Here is an 18334-nt window from a genome sequence, read left to right on the forward strand (position 1 = left end):
ATCATTTAGCCAAACTGCTAAAACACGTTGCTTTACACGCCGAAACGCTGCCATAAATCACAGATTTGCTTTCAAATGTGTTTTATTCATTTCTCAGCCTTCTTACCTGCGACTGAACACTTCGAGTTCATGATCTGAATAACCCTGATTCATTGTCCACAAGAGGGCGCTGACGACCATTTATTTGACACTCGACATTGAGCTATTTAATATCCTAATAGATGCACTATATTGTCTGGGTGTCTACATTTTAAACTATTATTATTATTTGGGGAATTTAAACGGCTCATAAACTTAAATAAACGAGGCTTTAACACTGTAACTCGTCCAGTTAGGAACTCTAGTGCAGTTTTTCATCCGCTCCACCAGGCGGCGCGCGCGTTTTCTCGTTCAGTCTGACTCGGAGCTTCAGGATGTTGACAGTGTGACGTTTGTTTTGGTGCAGCAGCAGCACGAGTGTACAGTTTTAAACACATAAACTGAAGATGACAGCTCAGTGAGAGTGTTTTAATGTCACTAAACAACATTTAATGCAGTCCGACAACTAAAATAACCGACACACGCTGAGATAAAGGACAGGAATGCAGTGAAAAGCGACTTATCTGTAAGTAACTGTACAGTATTTCTCCTGCTTTGCCTCATAAGGTCTTTATTTCTTGTACTTCAGTCGCAGTTAAGTTCATGTTTAGCACTTATTGAAGTGTCTTTAGTGACATGTTTAAGCAGAGCTCTCCTGTTTGTTTAAACAGCTTTGTTTACATGCTGCTCTCTGTCACTGTCAGACATTTAAGAGTAAATGAGTTGGTAGTTGTTGTTTTATATGTAAAGGCTTTGAGTTAAACAGCCTCTTATTATAAAGTAGAACAAAACATAACATGTGTTCAGAAGCTCTGATGTTCTGCTGTGTTTCTAGAGCTTTCACAGTCAATATTTAGGCTGTAAATGTGTATAATTGTGAATGATTAATTGTAATATCTGTCAGAGTGTGATGTTTAGAGCTGCTGTTTGACAGTGTGTTTATTTCTGTGTTTCCTCAAGAGAATGAGGGATGTGTTTGGACCGTACAGTCAACAGAAGCAGAGCTCCGGGACGTTTGGACTACATTTACAGGCAGGATGGACATCTGCTGCGGACAGGTAAGACCTCTCGCTCGTTTTTGTGTTTTGTGCTATCGGTTACCATCACTTCCTTTCTAGAGGGTCAACCCCTCCAGAAAGGAAGTGATGGTAACCGAAACGGGGAGAGAAGGGACGGGGACCCCTTTTTTATAGAGCTAATTTATTTTTTTAGTAAAAAGTAGCATAACCCCTGCTGTACATGGCCCCGTAGGTCAGGGGAGGAACGCTCCATCCTCCCCCTTCGTTCACGCCAACACTCACACATATCGCAGTGATCTGGCTGGGATTGAACCAGCGACCTCTTAACCCTTGAGGCAATGCTCTACCACTGAGCCACAGTCACATACCTAATGGTGTGCCGGAACGTATATTTGATCCCTGTCTGTTGGCCAGAGTGTGAAAGAGAGCAGAAAGTGGGCTTTGAACCCATGTCTTTCTGACAGCCTTGGCCATAGAGAACATGTGTTTAGCCAGCAGCGCCACCATGGCACTCACGGTTAGTGTAGACGTTTAAAGCACTATGTCAGTCAGATATAACGAAACTCATTTGATGAGGGATTCGAACCCAAAACATTCTGATTTATAGGCAAATGATTATCCACTGCACCAAAGCAATTTTGATGTCTTGTATGTTGTTATATGGTCTTGTACATATATTTTAATTAGTGAGGAAAGTTGAAGAAAACCTGCGTCTGTGGTATTCGAACCTATAACATTGTAATTCACAGGCAAATGATTAACCACTGCGCCAAAGAGCTTTTGATGTCTGATATGTTAATATATGGTCTTGTACATATATTTTAATTAGTGAGGAAAGTTGAAGAAAACCTGCGTCTGTGGTATTCGAACCTATAACATTGTAATTCACAGGCAAATGATTATCCACTGCGCCGAAGCACTTTTGATGTCTTGTAAATTGTTAAATGGTCTTGTACATATATTTTAATTAGTGAGGAAAGGTGAAGAAAACTATCGTTTGTGGTATTCGAACCTAAAACATTTTAATTCATAGACAAATGATTAACCTCTGCGCCAAAGGGCTTTTGATGTCTTGTACGATGTTAGATGGTCTTGTACATATATTTTTATTTGTAAGGAAAGGTGAACAAAATCTGCATTTGTGGGATTCGAACCAAAAACATTCTGATTCACAGGCAAATGATTATCCACTCAGCCAAAGAGCTTACAGTGGTCTCTGTTTGTCTAAACTTTCTAATTCATAGGCAAACACTTATCCACCCTGCCCTTGAGCATGACATCTTGTTTGGTCTTGTTATGAGTGAAGAAGCTGTGGAAATGGGATTCAAAACCAAAGTTTTCTGATGTGAAGGTAAGTGATTATCCACTGCGCCACAGAGTTTACAATGTGTACAGGCATGTTTTAGAGTCTTGTATTTTTTTTTGATGAAACAGGTTAAGAAAACCTGCACTTTTGAGATTTGAACCCCAGCTTTCTGATTCAAAGGCAAATGATAAAGCTCTGCGCCACTGAGCCTCTGATAACATGTGCTTCTGATTTAGGCTGAAGAATTATGTCAAGAAAACACAGAAATCAGCTACAGCAGGTGTTTTCAATTAAGGTTTTTTTTTAATTCATACTCATAGTTGCTCTATGTGAGGGTTAAGTGCCTTGCTCATTTGCAGCTCGGCTGGGCTGTTGTTTACCCCCCACCCTTTCAACAGCTGTCAGCAACCTCTGGTTTACCAGTCCAACTCACTAACCGTTAGGCTAACTTGATTATGCATACTCATGACTGCTCTCTGTGAGGGTTAAGGGCTTTAGTCATGGACAGCAGAGCTGGTCAGTGTTGTATATCCCCCCTCCATTCCAACTTCTGTCGGGACTGGGAATCAGTATCTTATCTGGGTAGTCTTATCTTATCCACCTCTGGGTTGCCAGTCCAACTCACTAACCACTAGGCTAACTTCATTATGCATACAAACCTATGAGCTTTGATTTATATGATGGTAACGATTAGTCATAGGATTCAAACCAAGATATTTGTTCAGAATAAACAGACAACCATCACTGACACAGTTGTTGTTTTTCAGGGTTATTTATATTTCATTTAGCTAAAGCATTATTTATAGAAATATTTTTTGTATGAAACACAAACTAATCATGTGTTTGTAAGCCTTGATGTGTTTCACATGTAAACTAATAAAAAGTTTTAATCTCTTTGTTAAAAGTACAAAAACGATGTGATTGTGTTTTCATGTCTTCAAACCTTATAAACAGTGAAGTAGTCCATAAATCCTCAGTTTTGTTTATCAACACTCATATCAGCTTGATCAGTTTATTCTGACTACAGAGAGAAATCCAGAACTCCAGTCCAGATTTTACACTGCTAACAAGCGTCTTATAAAATATGTCATTTCATTAACATCACAAAACTATCATGTGTTCTATCAAGTGCACACAGCTAAGATCTTCAAGAAATGTACAAAACAATCATGAGGGTCATTAAGATCTTTATTAATATTTCACATTTCAAATGCAAACTTGTAAACAACACAATCTGTTTATGCAAATCAGAAGCTTTACCAGACTAAAAACACATCAATCAAGTTCATCAAACCTGTGCTGTTGAGCGTCTTCAGATGTTTTTACTCAGGATCAGACACGACTGCTGTTCTCACATTCACTTATTGTCCACAAGAGGGAGCTGATCCTGTGTCTGTTATTTTATTTAATAGTAAATATGCATAATAACTGATTAAACAACTAATTCATAGATTAAACTTGTTGACAGTGGTATTATGCATACTTTAATTATCAGGGGGGCCACAATATGCTGGGGCCAGTTGAAATGTTTGGAGAAAAAGCTTTACAGAATTTTTTTTTAAGTGGTTAGTCAGTGACCTCATTCTAAAATAATATTCATACCTAATACACAAATGTGATAATAAATAATGAAACAAAAAAAGTTACACAAAAAATACAAATTACATTATTGTTGATCATTAAAAATGAACATAAATGAATACTACTACTATAAGGAGCAGAAAAAAACAGGGGAAAAGTGCTGAAAAACATATCAGGCTAAAAATACTTGAGTACTTAATACTTAAAAGTAAAAAAAGTACAGCTTATTTTAACTTTAATAGTTATGTTAAGAGTTTATATGTTAAATTTGGAGAGAAAAACGCATAACTTATTTTAGTATTTTTCCACAGCTGTAGGTTTACTCAGTTGTGTGTGAGTCTGACAGTTACACAGATGTAGTTTGGGGTGCAACAGTACCAGGATCGGGACTGTGAAAAAATTAGAGCACACAGGGAGAGGAGCAGGCCCACACTGATAAATGAGCAGAGAATTCCACACATAGATCTCAGGGTCAGGGCATTGTGGGAGAAAGACGTCTCTGGGGGATGAGCTGCCCTTCAAATACAGATAGAAAAAGTCAAAGATGAAAAAAACACAAAAATAAGGCATCACAAAACACTGGCATTCTAGGGATAACTAATCAAAGACACAAAGCAAAGAGACTAAAACATACAACAGAACAGTGTAAATCAAGGAGAAAGGACTGGTAAATATTTGCATACAAGAGTCACTATTAGGGCTGCATCAAGTCTTTTTGCATGCAGTGCGTCTGCAGAAGATATAATAAATTGCATGTATAAATTTGACAGAGCAAAAATAAGTTGAAAAGTTAAGTTAAAAATGACTTGATCATCATTGTATAAATAATTTGATGCAATAATATCTTTGTCTTTTAATCTTTAATAAATGATCTAATCCTGCACTGTGACTATAGCAGATACACACATAGTGATGTTGATGCTAAAGCCTTAGTCTCTATGACTCAAATCCAGAGCATAAAGATGCCAGATTAGTGTGTGAGTGTGTGTAGTCCATTTTATACTCACCAAGTGTGCCTAAAAGTGAACTTCGTAACAATTGTTCATCAGTCCCATAAAATGAAAATGGAAAGACTTCGGTAAAGCTAATAGAACTAGATGGCAGACAGACAGACACTTACCTCAGTCATTCCGACAGTTCCTGTCATCCCTTCACCCTCCCGTCTTCTCCATTATTTCATCACAAGGGAAACCATGAAGCCACACCTGTCTTTTCCATATCTGAGAAACATAAACCATAGCAGGAATTAAAAACTGTCATGATAATTATTATATCAGCATTCGTTGCCTTATGAATCCACCACACACACACACACACACACACACACACACACACACACACACACACACACACACACACACACACACACACACACACACACACACACACACACACACACACACACACACACACACACACACACACAAAATGTCCAAGAAAAGGACAATTGTTTACATTTGTCAAAAACGAGACATCCCATTTTACTGTCTATACCAAATTACATATATTAAAATGATTTATTATATATATAAAATATACCCAATGAAAGCAGAGCATCTACTTTAATGTTTCAAATAATGTTTGTAAACCAAAACATCAAAATTCTTTCATCAATTTCAACATTTTTTCTTCCAGACGTGTGTGTTAGAGCAATAGTAACTAAACTCTGCAGGACAGTGACACCTCTGGCAAATTCATTTTATTTTAAGCAGAATATTCCTACACAGAACAAAATGATTCATTGGATTTACTCAATTTTTTAAGGTAAATGTTTGCAAAGAATTTATATGGGCTGAATTTAAACAAATTAAATTGACCATTAGTTAAAATTCAGCCCATATAAATTGTTTGCAAACAGTTACCTTAAAAAATTGAGTAAATCCAATGAATCATTTTTAGTGGTATGATTACAAAGCTGAATTTTAACCATCATTACTTCAGCCTTAAGTAGCTGGGTTTCCATCCTAATGTGACTTTTTAATTTTATTTATATATATATATATATTTAAGTGTTAGCGCAAAAATCGAAAAAATAAAAATCATAATTAAGTATTATGTACATTTCCATCAGGTTGTTAGTGTGGCTGACTGTAGTATTGGTAACCTAAAAAAAACAGTAAACAAAGCAAGCGTAGTGGAGACATCTGATTGGTCACATGCCAAATGCATTTCCATGTCCCATTATTCACATTAACACAATTTAGTCCAAAACCAGCTCAAAATTAAAGTAAAAACAGATTTTGTTTATTAACGAAGGAATTTTTATTCTAAATGTGGCATTCACGTCACTCATTTCTCATGAGATACTTTAAAGTGCGCTATAATGCAGAGTGATGGAGACCCAGTTAGTGTCATGTGATGCTTCAAACAATTCTTAAACCAAGAAGCACTTTCTTAGCAAATATAAAATAAGGTAAATGAAATAATTTGCCAGTGGGTTGAGTAAAATAATCTTATTTCAAACCAAAAACAAGATTATTACACTTGCCCCAACTGGCACTGACTTCATTTAGACTTCTTATTTGCCAAAAACAAAACAATGTTTATTACTTGCTTAGAAAATACTTCCTAATTTAAGATTTTGTAGATATTTGGACTAGTCTAAACAAAACAAAACCTCTAAGAGAAAAAAAGCATTTGTTGCAGTGTCATTAAAAATGTGTCAATAATAGTGAACATATTTCCATAGTTTTCAAATATTTACAGTGATAAAAGCTTCAGCAATTAATTGCAACAAGAAAAGTTGATAGTATTAGTCTAGTTTTGACTCTTCTTATTTGCATTTACTACATTTTAACCAGTAGGTGTCAGAGCTTGTCTTGAGGTGTGTAAAGCATTCAGTTCAGTTCAATTCAATCAAATTTAAGAAATTTCGGTTGATTCAACGTTTTGGAAAGCTCTGTTCCTCCCATGTAAAATACGGAGCTGTGTTGGTCCCCAGGACTGGATTACTAAAACAGTTCCTGTTGTAGATCCATTCCAACAAAAGTCATGCAATTAGAAAAGAGGGAATCAAGAGCTTATTTAACAAATGTTGCATTATTGAATTGAATTCCAACAGCAGGATTGCATTAATGTTATGTTTAGTGAAAAAAAAAAGTACATTTTATTTTTCCCTTCAGAATTAAGAGTTTGCATGTAATTATTCTGCTTTGCTTTCTCAAAATCCTGTTTACAATTCTGATTTTCTTTATCAAAATTAAGAGTTTACATAATAATTCTGTCTTTTTGACAGATTTGTGAGTTCGCAATCTTAAATTGCTTGATGCAAACCTGCAATTCTGAGGGAAAAATGTGAATTTTGAAATATAAAATCACAACTGTGTGAAAAAGAGATTTGGAAAAAGTGAATTACTTTATTGTTTTTAATTCAGTGAAAGCAACAATTTTCATAATCTTGGACAAACTATACAATTAATGAGACTTTTAAGATCACGTTACCTGTCTGCTTGCCAAAAAGTATTAATGCAAAAATGTTGGTTTGACTGACAAAAGTAGATTGTGCGGTGTATAAATAACCCTGTATAATTTCTTAATAACATCCCAGCAGAATTAAGGTATATTCACCATGAGATTATTTACTTCAGGTTATGAAAGCGCATCCAGATTCAATAAACTAATGACAAAAAAAGCTTCCACTAAGTGGTGTTTGACATTAATACAGATACACTTACTGTCCACCAGGCGGAGCTGAAACACTGATTTGATCTCTTGCATTTCTGTGTGTCTAAATCTGTATAGACTAAATGTACTATAAATGCTCTTTAAATCTGCAAACACTGACACAACAGTGTGAAACTGTGGATTTAACTGTGCCCAAGCATTATGAATATCACTGCAAATAAGTAAACAAAAACATACATCAACTTAAAACTTGCACATACACACAAACCTCTTTATAGGTTTACTGTTTACACACCGAGCACGTTTGAGTTAAACACATTTGATCTGCTTTACCACATCATTGATAACAGAGTTTACCTAAACTGCTAAAAACACGTTGCTTTACACGTCGAGACGCTGCCATAAATCATAGAGTTGCTTTCAAATATGTTTTATTCATTTCTCAGCCCTCTTACCTGCGACTGAACACCACGAGTTCATGATCTGAACAACACTGATTCATCGTCCACAAGAGGGCGCTGACGACCACATCTTGACTTATTTGGCACTTGACATTGAGCTATTTAACCTAGTGAATATACTATTTTGTCTGGGTGTGTACATTTTCAATTAGTCGAAATATTTGGAATTTAAAAGACCCATCAGGCTTAAATAAACAAGACTTTAACACTGTAACTCGTCCTGTTAGACACTGTAGTGCAGTTCACCATCCGCTCCACCAGGCGGCGCAAGCGGTTTCCCATTGACTCTGAATCACAGCTTCAGGATGTTGACAGCGTGACGTTTGTTTTGGTGCAGCAGCAGCAGCACGAGTGTACAGTTTTAAACACATAAACTGCAGATGACAGCTCAGTGACAGTGTTTTAATGTCACTAAACAACATTTAATGCAGTCCGACAACTAAAATAACAGACACACGCTGAGATAAAGGACCGGAATGCAGTGAAAAGCGACTCACCTGTAAGTAACTGTACAGTATTTCTCTTGCATTTCCTCATTAAGCCTTTATTCCTTGTACTTCAGTCGCAGTTAAGTTCATATTTAGCACTTATTGAAGTGTCTTTAGTGACATGTTTAAGCAGAGCTCTCCTGTTTGTTTAAACAGCTTTGTTTACATGCTGCTCTCTGTCACTGTCAGACATTTAAGAGCAAATGAATTGTAGTTGTTGTTTTATATTATTAATAGTAATATCTGTCAGAGTCAGATGTTTAGATCTGCTGTTTGACAGTGTCTTTATTTCTGTGTTTCCTCTACAGACTGAGGGATGTGTTTGGACCATACAGCCAACAGAAGCAGAGCTTCGGGACGTTTGGACTACATTTACAGGCAGGATGGACATCTGCTGCGGACAGGTAAGACCTCTCGCTTGTTTTTGTGTTTTGTGCTATCGGTTACCATCACTTCCTTTCTAGAGGGTCAACCCCCCTCTAGAAAGGAAGTGATGGTAACCGAAACGGGGAGAGAAGGGACGGGGACCCCTTTTTTATAGAGCTAATTTATTTTTTTAGTAAAAAGTAGCATAACCCCTGCTGTACATGGCCCCGTAGGTCAGGGGAGGAACGCTCCATCCTCCCCCTTCATTCACTCCGACACTCACACCTATCGCAGTGATCTGGCTGGGATTGAACCAGCGACCTCTTAACCCTTGAGGCAATGCTCTACCACTGAGCCACAGTCACATACCTAATGGTGTGCCGGAACGTATATTTGACCCCTGTCTGCTGGCCAGAGTGTGAAAGAGAGCAAAAAGTGGGCTTTGAACCCATGTCTTTCTAACAGCCTTGGCCATAGAGAACATGTGTTTAGCCAGCAGCGCCACCATGGCACTCACGGTTAGTGTAGACGTTTAAAGCACTATGTCAGTCAGATATAACGAAACTCATTTGCTGAGGGATTCGAACCCAAAACATTCTGATTTATAGGCAAATGATTATCCACTGCACCAAAGCGCTTTTGATGTCTTGTATGTTGTTATATGGTCTTGTACATATATTTTAATTAGTGAGGTAGGGTGAAGAAAACCTGCGTCTGTGGTATTCGAACCTATAACATTGTAATTCACAGGCAAATGATTAACCACTGCGCCAAAGGGCTTTTGATGTCTGATATGTTAATATATGGTCTTGTACATATATTTTGATGTGTGAGGAAAGGTGAGGAAAACTATCGTTTGTGGTATTCGAACCTAAAACATTCTAATTCATAGGCAAATGATTAACCACTGCGCCAAAGGGCTTTTGATGTCTTGTACGATGTTAGATGGTCTTGTACATATATTTTTATTTGTAAGGAAAGGTGAACAAAATCTGCATTTGTGGGATTCGAACCAAAAACATTCTGATTCACAGGCAAATGATTATCCACTCAGCCAAAGAGCTTACAGTGGTCTCTGTTTGTCTAAACTTTCTAATTCATAGGCAAACACTTATCCACCCTGCCCTTGAGCATGACATCTTGTTTGTTCTTGTTATGAGTGAAGAAGCTGTGGAAATGGGATTCAAAACCAAAGTTTTCTGATGTGAAGGTAAGTGATTATGCACTGCGCCACAGAGTTTACAATGTGTACAGGCATGTTTTAGAGTCTTGTATATTTTTTTGATAAAACAGGTTAAGAAAACCTGCACTTGTGAGATTTGAACCCCAGCTTTCTGATTCAAAGGCAAATGATAAAGCTCTGCGCCACTGAGCTTCTGATAACATGTGCCTCTGATTTAGGCTGAAGAATTATGTCAAGAAAACACAGAAATCAGCTGCAGCAGGTGTTTTCAATTAAGGGTTTTTTTTTTAATTCATACTCATAGTTGCTCTATGTGAGGGTTAAGTGCCTTGCTCATTTGCAGCTCGGCTGGGCTGTTGTTTACCCCCCACCCTTTCAACAGCTGTCAGCAACCTCTGGTTTACCAGTCCAACTCACTAACCATTATGCTAACTTGATTATGCATACTCATGACTGCTCTCTGTGAGGGTTAAGGGCCTTAGTCATGGACAGCAGAGCTGGTCAGTGTTGTATATCCCCCCCTCCATTCCAACTTCTGTCGGGACTGGGAATCAGTATCTTATCTGGGTAGTCTTATCTTATCAACCTCTGGGTTGCCAGTCCAACTCACTAACCACTAGGCTAACTTCATTATGCATACAATCCTATGAGCTTTGATTTATATGATGGTAACGCTTAGTCATAGGATTCAAACCAAGATATTTGTTCAGAATAAACAGACAACCATCACTGACACAGTTGTTGTTTTTCAGGGTTATTTATATTTCATTTAGCTAAAGCATTATTTATAGAAATATTTTTGTATGAAACACAAACTAATCATGTGTTTGTAAGCCTTGATGTGTTTCACATGTAAACTAATAAAAAGTTTTAATCTCTTTGTTAAAAGTACAAAAACGATGTGATTGTGTTTTCATGTCTTCAAACCTTATAAACAGTGAAGTAGTCCATAAATCCTCAGTTTTGTTTATCAACACTCATATCAGCTTGATCAGTTTATTCTGACTACAGAGAGAAATCCAGAACTCCAGTCCAGATTTTACACTGCTAACAAGCGTCTTATAAAATATGTCATTTCATTAACATCACAAAACTATCATGTGTTCTATCAAGTGCACACAGCTAAGATCTTCAAGAAATGTACAAAACAATCATGAGGGTCATTAAGATCTTTATTAATATTTCACATTTCAAATGCAAACTTGTAAACAACACAATCTGTTTATGCAAATCAGAAGCTTTACCAGACTAAAAACACATCAATCAAGTTCATCAAACCTGTGCTGTTGAGCGTCTTCAGATGTTTTTACTCAGGATCAGACACGACTGCTGTTCTCACATTCACTTATTGTCCACAAGAGGGAGCTGATCCTGTGTCTGTTATTTTATTTAATAGTAAATATGCATAATAACTGATTAAACAACTAATTCATAGATTAAACTTGTTGACAGTGGTATTATGCATACTTTAATTATCAGGGGGCCGCAATATGCTGGGGCCAGTTGAAATGTTTGGAGAAAAAGCTTTACAGAATTTTTTTTAAGTGGTTAGTCAGTGACCTCATTCTAAAATAATATTCATACCTAATACACAAATGTGATAATAAATAATGAAACAAATAAATGTTAAACAAAAAATACAAACTACATTATTGTTGATCATTAAAAATGAACATAAATGAATACTACTACTATAAGGAGCAGAAAAAACAGGGGAAAAGTGCTGAAAAACATATCAGGCTGAAAATACTTGAGTACTTAATACTTAAAAGTAAAAAAAGTACAGCTTATTTTAACTTTAATAGTTATGTTAAGTGTTTATATTTTAAATTTGGAGAGAAAAACGCATAACTTATTTTAGTATTTTTCCACAGCTGTAGGTTTACTCGGTTGTGTGTGAGTCTGACAGTTACACAGATGTAGTTTGGGGTGCAACAGTACCAGGATCGGGACTGTGAAAAAATTAGAGCACACAGAGAGAGGAGCAGGCCCACACTGATAAATGAGCAGAGAATTCCACACATAGATCTCAGGGTCAGGGCATTGTGGGAGAAAGACGTCTCTGGGGGATGAGCTGCCCTTCAAATACACATAGAAAAAGTCAAAGATGAAAAAAAACACAAAAGTAAGGCATCATAAAACACTGGCATTCTAGGGATAACTAATCAAAGACACAAAGCAAAGAGACTAAAACATACAACAGAACAGTGTAAATCAAGGAGAAAGGACTGGTAAATCTTTGCATACAAGAGTCACTATTAGGGCTGCATCAAGTCTTTTTGGTCATCATTGTATAAATAATTTGATGCAATAATATCTTTGTCTTTTAATCTTTAATAAATGATCTAATCCTGCAGTGTGACTATAGCAGATACACACATTGTGATGTTGATGCTAAAGCCCTAGTCTCTATGACTCAAATCCAGAGCATAAAGATGCCAGATTAGTGTGTGAGTGTGTGTAGTCCATTTTATACTCACCAAGTGTGCTTTAAAAGTGAACTTCGAAACAATTGTTCATGAGTCCCATAAAATGAAAATGGGAAGACTTTGGTAAAGCTAATAGAACTAAATGGATGGATGGATGGATGGATGGATGGAGAGACAGACAGACAGACACTTACCTCAGTCATTCAGACAGTTCCTGTCATCCCTTCACCCTCCCGTCTTCTCAATTATTTCATCACAAGGGAAACCATGAAGCCACACCTGTCTTTTCCATATCTGAGAAACATAAATTATAGCAGGAATTAAAAACTGTCATGATAATTATTATATCAGCATTCGTTGCCTTATGAATCCACCACACACACACACACACACACACACGCATACACGCACACACACATACACACACACACACACACACACACAAGGTCCAAGAAAAGGACAATTGTTTATATATGTCAAAAACGAGACATCCCATTTTACTGTCTATACCAAATTACATATATTAAAATGATTTATTATATATATAAAATATACCCAATGAAAGCAGAGCATCTACTTTAATGTTTCAAATAATGTTTGTAAACCAAAACATCAAAATTCTTTCATCAATTTCAACATTTTTTCTTCCAGACGTGTGTGTTAGAGCAATAGTAACTAAACTCTGCAGGACAGTGACACCTCTGGCAAATTCATTTTATTTTAAGCAGAATATTCCTACACAGAACAAAATGATTCATTGGATTTACTCAATTTTTTAAGGTAAATGTTTGCAAAGAATTTATATGGGCTGAATTTAAACAAATTAAATTGACCATTAGTTAAAATTCAGCCCATATAAATTGTTTGCAAACAGTTACCTTAAAAAATTGAGTAAATCCAATGAATCATTTTTTAGTGATATGATTACAAAAGTACATTTTAACCATCATTACTTTAGCCTTAAGTAGCTGGGTTTTCATCCTAAAGTGACTTTTTAATTTTATTTATATATATATATATATATATATATATATATATATATAAGTGTTAGCACAAAAATCTGAAAAAAAAAATCATAATTAAGTATTATGTACATTTGCATCAGGTTGTTAGTGTGGCTGACTGTAGTATTGGTAACCTAAAAAAAACTGTAAACAAAGCAAGCATAGTGGAGACATCTGATTGGTCACATGCCAAATGCATTTCCATGTCCCATTATTCACATTAACACAATTTAGTCCAAAACCAGCTCAAAATTAAAGTAAAAACAGATTTTGTTTATTAACGAAGGAATTTTTATTCTAAATGTGGCATTCACGTCACTCATTTCTCATGAGATACTTTAAAGTGCGCTATAATGCAGAGTGATGGAGACCCAGTTAGTGTCATGTGATGCTTCAGACAATTCTTAAACCAAGAAGCACTTTTTTAGCAAATATAAAATAAGGTAAATGAAATAATTTGCCAGTGGGTTGAGTAAAATAATCTTATTTCAAACCAAAAACAAGATTATTATACTTGCCCCAACTGGCACTGACTTCATTTAGACTTCTTATTTCCCAAAAACAAAACAATGTTTATTACTTGCTTAGAAAATACTTCCTAATTTAAGATTTTGTAGATATTTGGACTAGTCTAAACAAAACAAAACCTCTAAGAGAAAAAAAGCATTTGTTGCAGTGTCATTAAAATGTGTCAATAATAGTGAACATATTTCCATAGTTTTCAAATATTTACAGTGATAAAAGCTTCAGCAATTAATTGCAACAAGAAAAGTGGATAGTATTAGTCTAGTTTTGACTCTTCTTATTTGCATTTACTACATTTTAACCAGTAGGTGTCAGAGCTTGTCTTGAGGTGTGTAAAGCATTCAGTTCAGTTCAATTCAATCAAATTTAAGAAATTTCGGTTGATTCAAAGTTTTGGAAAGCTCTGTTCCTCCCATGTAAAATATGGAGCTCTGTTGGTCCCCAGGACTGGATAACTAAAACAGTTACTGTTGTAGATCCATTCCAACAAAAGTCATGCAATAAGAAAAGAGGGAATCAAGAGCTTATTTAACAAATGTTGCATTATTGAATTGAATTCCAACTGCAGGATTGCATTAATGTTATGTTCAGTGAAAAAAAAGTACATTTTATTTTTCCCTTCAGAATTAAGAGTTTGCATGTAATTATTCTGATTTGCTTTCTCAAAATCCTGTTTACAATTCTGATTTTCTTCATCAAAATTAAGAGTTTACATAATAATTCTGTCTTTTTGACAGATTTGTGAGTTCGCAATCTTAAATTGCTTGATGCAAACCTGCAATTCTGAGGGAAAAAATGTGAATTTTGAAATATAAAATCACAACTGTGTGAAAAAGAGATTTGGAAAAAGTGAATTACTTTATTGTTTTTAATTCAGTGAAAGCAACAATTTTCATAATCTTGGACAAACTATACAATTAATGAGACTTTTAAGATCACGTTACCTGTCTGCTTGCCAAAAAGTATTAATGCAAAAATGTTGGTTTGACTGACAAAAATAGATTGTGCGGTGTATAAATAACCCTGTATAATTTCTTAATAACATCCCAGCAGAATTAAGGTATATTCACCATGAGATTATTTACTTCAGGTTATGAAAGCGCATCCAGATTCAATAAACTAATGACAAAAAAAGCTTCCACTAAGTGGTGTTTGACATTAATACAGATACACTTACTGTCCACCAGGCAGAGCTGAAACACTGATTTGATCTCTTGCATTTCTGTGTGTCTAAATCTGTATAGACTAAATGTATTATAAATGCTCTTTAAATCTGCAAACACTGACACAACAGTGTGAAACTGTGGATTAAACTGTGCCCAAGCATTATGAATATCACTGCAAATAAGTAAACAAAAACATACATGGACTTAAAACTTGCACATACACACAAACCTCTTTATAGGTTTACTGTTTACACACCGAGCAGGTTTGAGTTAAACACATTTGATCTGCTTTACCACATCATTGATAACAGAATTTACCTAAACTGCTAAAAACACGTTGCTTTACACGTCGAGACGCTGCCATAAATCATAGAGTTGCTTTCAAATATGTTTTATTCATTTCTCAGCCCTCTTACCTGCGACTGAACACCACGAGTTCATGATCTGAACAACACTGATTCATCGTCCACAAGAGGGCGCTGACGACCACATCTTGACTTATTTGGCACTTGACATTGAGCTATTTAACCTAGTGAATATACTATTTTGTCTGGGTGTGTACATTTTCAATTAGTCGAAATATTTGGAATTTAAAAGACCCATCAGGCTTAAATAAACAAGACTTTAACACTAACTCGTCCTGTTAGACACTGTAGTGCAGTTCACCATCCGCTCCACCAGGCGGCGCAAGCGGTTTCCCGTTGACTCTGAATCACAGCTTCAGGATGTTGACAGCGTGACGTTTGTTTTGGTGCAGCAGCAGCAGCACGAGTGTACAGTTTTAAACACATAAACTGCAGATGACAGCTCAGTGACAGTGTTTTAATGTCACTAAACAACATTTAATGCAGTCCGACAACTAAAATAACAGACACACGCTGAGATAAAGGACCGGAATGCAGTGAAAAGCGACTCACCTGTAAGTAACTGTACAGTATTTCTCTTGCATTTCCTCATTAAGCCTTTATTCCTTGTACTTCAGTCGCAGTTAAGTTCATATTTAGCACTTATTGAAGTGTCTTTAGTGACATGTTTAAGCAGAGCTCTCCTGTTTGTTTAAACAGCTTTGTTTACATGCTGCTCTCTGTCACTGTCAGACATTTAAGAGCAAATGAATTGTAGTTGTTGTTTTATATTATTAATAGTAATATCTGTCAGAGTCAGATGTTTAGATCTGCTGTTTGACAGTGTCTTTATTTCTGTGTTTCCTCTACAGACTGAGGGATGTGTTTGGACCATACAGCCAACAGAAGCAGAGCTTCGGGACGTTTGGACTACATTTACAGGCAGGATGGACATCTGCTGCGGACAGGTAAGACCTCTCGCTTGTTTTTGTGTTTTGTGCTATCGGTTACCATCACTTCCTTTCTAGAGGGTCAACCCCCCTCTAGAAAGGAAGTGATGGTAACCGAAACGGGGAGAGAAGGGACGGGGACCCCTTTTTTATAGAGCTAATTTATTTTTTTAGTAAAAAGTAGCATAACCCCTGCTGTACATGGCCCCGTAGGTCAGGGGAGGAACGCTCCATCCTCCCCCTTCATTCACTCCGACACTCACACCTATCGCAGTGATCTGGCTGGGATTGAACCAGCGACCTCTTAACCCTTGAGGCAATGCTCTACCACTGAGCCACAGTCACATACCTAATGGTGTGCCGGAACGTATATTTGACCCCTGTCTGCTGGCCAGAGTGTGAAAGAGAGCAAAAAGTGGGCTTTGAACCCATGTCTTTCTGACAGCCTTGGCCATAGAGAACATGTGTTTAGCCAGCAGCGCCACCATGGCACTCACGGTTAGTGTAGACGTTTAAAGCACTATGTCAGTCAGATATAACGAAACTCATTTGCTGAGGGATTCGAACCCAAAACATTCTGATTTATAGGCAAATGATTATCCACTGCACCAAAGCACTTTTGATGTCTTCTACGTTGTTATATGGTCTTGTACATATATTTTAATTAGTGAGGTAGGGTGAAGAAAACCTGCGTCTGTGGTATTCGAACCTATAACATTGTAATTTACAGGTAAATGATTAACCACTGCGCCAAAGGGCTTTTAATGTCTGATATGTTAATATATGGTCTTGTACATATATTTTGATGTGTGAGGAAAGGTGAGGAAAACTATCGTTTGTGGTATTCGAACCTAAAACATTCTAATTCATAGGCAAATGATTAACCACTGCGCCAAACGTTTAAAGCACTATGTCAGTCAGATATAACGAAACTCATTTGCTGAGGGATTCGAACCCAAAACATTCTGATTTATAGGCAAATGATTATCCACTGCACCAAAGGGCTTTTGATGTCTTGTACGTTGTTAGATGGTCTTGTACATATATTTTTATTTGTAAGGAAAGGTGAACAAAATCTGCATTTGTGGGATTCGAACCAAAAACATTCTGATTCACAGGCAAATGATTATCCACTCAGCCAAAGAGCTTACAGTGGTCTCTGTTTGTCTAAACTTTCTAATTCATAGGCAAACACTTATCCACCCTGCCCTTGAGCATGACATCTTGTTTGGTCTTGTTATGAGTGAAGAAGCTGTGGAAATGGGATTCAAAACCAAAGTTTTCTGATGTGAAGGTAAGTGATTATCCACTGCGCCACAGAGTTTACAATGTGCAGAGGCATGTTTTAGAGTATTGTATATTTTTTTGATAAAACAGGTTAAGAAAATCTGTATTTGTGGGATTTGAACCCCAGCTTTCTGATTCAAAGGCAAATGATAAAGCTCTGCGCCACTGAGCCTCTGATAACACGTGCCTCTGATTTAGGCTGAAGAATTATGTCAAGAAAACACAGAAATCAGCTGCAGCAGGTGTTTTCAATTAAGGTTTTTTTTTAATTCATACTCATAGTTGCTCTATGTGAGGGTTAAGTGCCTTGCTCATTTGCAGCTCGGCTGGGCTGTTGTTTACCCCCCACCCTTTCAACAGCTGTCAGCAACCTCTGGTTTACCAGTCCAACTCACTAACCATCATGCTAACTTGATTATGCATACTCATGACTGCTCTCTGTGAGGGTTAAGGGCCTTAGTCATGGACAGCAGAGCTGGTCAGTGTTGTATATCCCCCCCTCCATTCCAACTTCTGTCGGGAC

General features: G+C 36.7%; 2 long non-coding RNA genes across 5 annotated transcripts in view; one reads left to right on the forward strand and one right to left on the reverse strand.

The window, feature by feature from the left end:
* The window catches only part of LOC130223142 (uncharacterized), a 47082-nt gene that overhangs the window by 15786 nt on the left and 12962 nt on the right, over positions 1-18334 (forward strand). For 3 of the 4 annotated variants that reach the window (XR_008836586.1, XR_008836588.1, XR_008836589.1), the window contains 6 exons: positions 1039-1136; positions 2342-2448; positions 8866-8961; positions 10027-10133; positions 16447-16542; positions 17712-17818. This is a non-coding gene — a long non-coding RNA (uncharacterized LOC130223142). Of the gene's footprint in view, positions 1-387; positions 605-1038; positions 1137-2341; positions 2449-8865; positions 8962-10026; positions 10134-16446; positions 16543-17711; positions 17819-18334 lie in introns of those variants that run through there. The other variant, XR_008836587.1, reaches the window with a different exon arrangement.
* On the reverse strand, positions 4127-8089 carry LOC130223143 (uncharacterized). The gene is made up of 3 exons (XR_008836590.1): positions 8064-8089; positions 5105-5204; positions 4127-4500 (listed from the first exon to the last, which is right to left on the reverse strand). It is a non-coding gene; the product is annotated as an uncharacterized LOC130223143 (long non-coding RNA).

This window comes from Danio aesculapii, chromosome 4 (assembly GCF_903798145.1).
Source record: "Danio aesculapii chromosome 4, fDanAes4.1, whole genome shotgun sequence".
In the NCBI taxonomy this organism is placed as follows: domain Eukaryota; kingdom Metazoa; phylum Chordata; class Actinopteri; order Cypriniformes; family Danionidae; genus Danio; species Danio aesculapii.